We start from the raw sequence: 4,808 nt of genomic DNA on the forward strand, positions 1-4,808 counted from the left end.
GTATAAGGCTGACAGCTGATACAGGGGGACAATGTCTAGTTTTGTCAGTACGAGTCATCTTCCCGTCTTGATGTTCCAACAAATGCTGCATTTCAATAGTTTTTCCAACATGACCCTCTTCACGACTCCTCAGCCCTTGGTATAAATCTCGGCCAGCTTTTACTCACACATTTGAGTCTATCCAAATTATTAATGACAAAAGTATTTATATAGCTGATGTATTGCAAGATTTTTTTCAAGGAAATGTGATAATATACCCTTTTCTTTGTATTGTATTTTGTTTTCTTTTCTTTTTTAACTTCTTTTTTCTCTTTGTGTATTGAAGTGCCTCTTTTCTTGAGTTTTATTTGATTTATCATTAAAGCAACAATAGAGAACCTTTCCCACTTTATTCCCCCTACAGGTTGGAAGCGGAATTGTCCATCGCATTACATTATGCAAGTTTCCCAGTTTGGTTGCAGATCTGTAGTTCAAACGAAATGGACAACGCAACGTAATGGGACAATTCCACTTCCAACCTGTAGGGGAGATCAAAGAGGGAAATGTACTCTAGCTTTGCTTTAGGTTGAAATGTTTATTGGATGGAAATCATCTTTACCAGACATCAATCAATTGTACAATAGGCCTATTTCTTGCTAAAAAGGGGCAATACAGATATCTATAAAAAGTATTCTTATTCATTTTTCCATGTCATATATACTTGCAGACTCATTTCAATGAAGTTTAGTAATCAGCTGCATGAGTTTCAAATTTAGTCATTTGTAATCTGTATCATGATTAATCATATTAGTATTTACGTCTGGCAAAAACGGAATTTCTTACATGCATTTACAGATGTTGGAATTAAAATCACAAATATAATTATCTAATAAATAAAACGTATAAAGTAAATAGATGTAGGTTATATTAGATGTTTCAGCAAAATATCAAGCTAACAATGAGGAATCTTAAAAGTTCAAATTTATTTATTTATCTTCTGCTTCTTTGGTAGTAAGCAACAGGAGTTTAAGCGATTTTACATTCAATTCAATTTCAATTCAATTTTATTTATATTATCAATTCATAACAAGAGTTATCTCAAGACACTTTACAAATAGAGTAGGTCTAGACCACACTCCAGAATTTACAAGGACCCAACAGTTCTAGTAGTTTCCTCCAGAACAAGCAACAGTGCGACAGTGGCGAGGAAAAACTTCCTTTTAGGCAGAAACCTCGGACAGACCCAGGCTCTTGGTAGGCGGTGTCTGACGGGCCGGTTGGGGTTTGAATGAAGAGTGGCAATAACAAAAATAGAAAAAATAGTAGTTTGTAGCAGTTCTTTGTAGTTCATGGCATAGCAGGGCCCTGTGCAGCATTACAAGGCACAGCAGGATGTAGCTGGGCACCGCAGAGTGTAGCAGGATGAATACATGACTGTTAACTAACCATGGATGAATGTTCTTACGCCAATCCATAACTGCCATGCCATAAATTCCTTTACCTTGTGTAAGGATAGACGCATGGCTGATTGTAGCGTGTGAATACTATTGAAGGGCGTGGCTTCCATAATAATGCATCAATCTCACCAAGATCACTTCAGTTTTCCAGACAATTGGAATGCCACTTAAGATGGCAATGGGGATTCCCCCAAGGGCAAGCGCTTTGGGAAAGTGAACAAGGGCATGTTAAACTACTATTGAAATGCAGCCAAAATCAAACATGTTTGATGTTATTTGGAGTTTTAAGTCTTGGTAGGTTAATTTACGTAAACATTGTCCATAACCAATGGGTGCGCAGCTCACTCCCTCGAGCACCAAACAGGAAGACGCTGGCTGGCAGAGCCAGCATTGTTTATGGTTGCTGTGGCACAGCTCTAAGCTAACACTAAAGAGGTAAAGTTGCCAATTTCCAACCCTTCTGAAGGGAGTCATCCAGTGGAGATTTACCAGTTGGCAAATGCGGAACTCTGGGAACTGGTGCCGTTCATCTGCATGTATGCATAAACAGAAAATCAGCAAACTTTCCCTCACTTAAACAGCTAACTCTAGCAGTAGATAAGTTAGCTATATTGGTTAATAAAAAAAAATAAAAAATCTAGTTCTAGCTAATGTTAGATTGGGATCCTGCAAGATCTCCAGTCTTTACATATTGTGACAAATAATGTTAGTCTTTAGATGTAAGATGGTTGTCTTTAGATGTGAGATTGTGTCAGACTTTTCAAAGTATTTTCAGTCTTCTAGTGTAAGGTAGACAGGTGACAGACATTTTTTTCTGTCAGTGGCCCCACACCCCTATTGGCCTAGCACGTAATAATAATTTATTTTCTTGTTAATTTGCACCCATTGAAACATTTTCAATGGGTGTTCAGGCAAACATAGATGAAAAGATGAGACATTGATCGGACGAGTATCTGTCAAACTTTACATATGCAGGCTAGATGATACAGAATTGTTTCTGTAAAGACATGTTGCTGTTGAACATTTAAAATCAAAAAACTATATTCCATTTACCACTATTGTTGTGGTGTAGGAAAAAATCTCAGAGGAAAAAAGGTTATCTAAAACAAAAAAGATCTACATAAATACCACTAGAGGTAAGGGAGAAAGAAATATACCTTTAATACGTTCTACAGCTGTTCTCAGTTTCCATTCACACGTTGTTCTCTTGATCCATATATAGGTTTGTCAAAATTGTCAACTTGCATATAATTCTTTTGCTCAAATTTCTTTTAGGTTGTTTCTTGTTAATTTACTTCCCATTAAGTTTTCTACACAGGATCAAAACTATTTATCTTGTCAGGGGCTGTCTCGCGTCTATAGGAAGCTAAGGCTACATCTACACTTCTACTTTTTCACTTTTAAGTGGTGTTTTGAGACATAAACAATTTCTGTCCACACAAGAGTTTAAGCTCCAATAGCATAAATAATCTCCATTCATATCAACAATGCAACGCAAACCAGCCAAATGCGGGTCAATTTTGGCAGTGGCATGTAAAACAGTCACTCTCACAAGCATGCCTTTATATTGTAACACTGGTGGCTGGAGTACTGTGCCACTGTGCCATCACACGACACAAGACCACAGCTGTAATCCAGTGTGCAGCCCACAGCCAAACTACAGAGGCACATACGGCACACCAGATGAGCAAGCCGCGGCAATCCCGTAAAATCCCCCAAAGGTTCAGCACGTGCATGGGACATAGCAAGCCGAGGCATCGGTTGCGTCTGTTTGTAGAAGTACAGAGACCGCTTTCTGTAACCGAGGGCGAGTGCTGGCTGCTTGAGTGACACGCACGCACTCCAAACCACTTTCAACTAATCATCTACACCTCTGCACCACTTAGCCTATAAGAAGCTACTCTTTTTATGTCTGTCTTATTTGGTTACATGGAACATGGTTACATTACGTTTATAAAAAGGAGCTTTACACACATTTGATGACAGCAGTGTTCTACATTTTAAGTAGTCTTGATTTGGGTGTTTACAGTGCTCATTTACATTTAAAAGGGTTGTAAATCTGGTTCTTCAAGTTAATTGTAGCACACCATAGTGCACTTTATTCAAATAAAACGTAAGTGAAAATGCTGAGTGCCTAGTAGCTTTGGATAACCACTAGCCACAGTGGCTGGTGAGCAAAAAAAGTTACCGTCATACCCTGAATGCAGTCTTCTAGTTTTTCAAACTAAAACAGGGGCAGCAGTGATTCCAAACTTCTCCGTCTTAGGGGCTCTGAAACGCCAGAGTAGTGTGATGCCAGGCGTAAAAACAGCAAAATATTTGTTTTTAAACCAAAATGTAGTAGTGTAGATTCAACATTAGCATTCTTGCTGTCACCGTCCCATAACATCACAGTCAAGCACGAAATAAAAACCCAAATACCACTTCTTCATTTGATGTTGTCTTTATTGATGTAGTTATCACAGTAATCATCCTGATAAGAGAAACATTTGGGTAAGAGGCAGGAAAAAGTGTGAGTTCCTCTAGGGTTGAGGTGCCTTGCTCAGAGGCAGGGTAGGGCAGGGTGAAGAGTGTGAGGAGGAGGCTTGGCCCAGCTGACCAATGCCCTTTCATTATTGCACTGCTTGCTGCAGCTCCCACAGTAGTGCAACAGGGAAAGAGTGTCAAGCAGAGAGCATCCTGTAGCTGTTGTCCTGGGTAACTCAAAGTGCAATCTGAAGAGCAGGATTATTTTAACCATTTATCTAACTTTATGCAATTTTTCAACACTTTGTTGAGTATTGACTACACTATCAGCTAGTCAGCTTAGTCTGCTCCTAGACTAAGCTGATTTATACTTCACAAATAACTGGGTGACCTTGTGTTGGTGACATCAGTGCAGAAAAACAAATTCTTAAATAAACAGCAGCTATGTGCCATGCATGACATGATAATTATCAGCAAGCCTTACAATTTGTAATGGGCCTTCCCCTGAATTTTATAGGCAGTTTTACATAAAACAATGAAAAGAAGTCTCAATTTCAATGAACAGTTAAGGGAGCTGTCCTCAAAATACTGTAAAACAGCATGATAGGAGTGCCTCCACAAGGCTTTCACACACCATTCCCCAATGCATGAAATACGCAGATATGCCTTGACAAAACGTAGTAGGTATATTTAAATTATTTTTCAAAAAAGTAAATGAATGAAACAATATTCTTCAAGGTACCAATAACCTCTTGAAAAAAATCAATTGAAAATAAAATAAAATTTACACTTTGACACCTATTTTAACAATCTAAGCGCACGGCTTGAAGCGCATGGCCCTGGTTCGTTAAGGACCTAAATTCTAGAGTGTGGTCTAGACCTACTCTATCTGTAAAGTGTCTCGAG

At 38.6% G+C, this 4,808-nt stretch overlaps 1 long non-coding RNA gene across 1 annotated transcript in view; it reads left to right on the forward strand.

Annotated features, from left to right (window-relative positions):
- Positions 1–3,417: 3,417 nt before the first annotated feature.
- LOC116686300 (uncharacterized) overlaps positions 3,418–4,808 on the forward strand; it is a 22,320-nt gene continuing 20,929 nt past the window's right edge. Inside the window, exon 1 of the long non-coding RNA XR_004331213.1 lies at positions 3,418–3,553. This is a non-coding gene — a long non-coding RNA (uncharacterized LOC116686300). The remainder of the gene's footprint in view (positions 3,554–4,808) is intronic.

This window comes from Etheostoma spectabile, unplaced genomic scaffold (assembly GCF_008692095.1).
Source record: "Etheostoma spectabile isolate EspeVRDwgs_2016 unplaced genomic scaffold, UIUC_Espe_1.0 scaffold342, whole genome shotgun sequence".
NCBI classification, from domain to species: domain Eukaryota; kingdom Metazoa; phylum Chordata; class Actinopteri; order Perciformes; family Percidae; genus Etheostoma; species Etheostoma spectabile.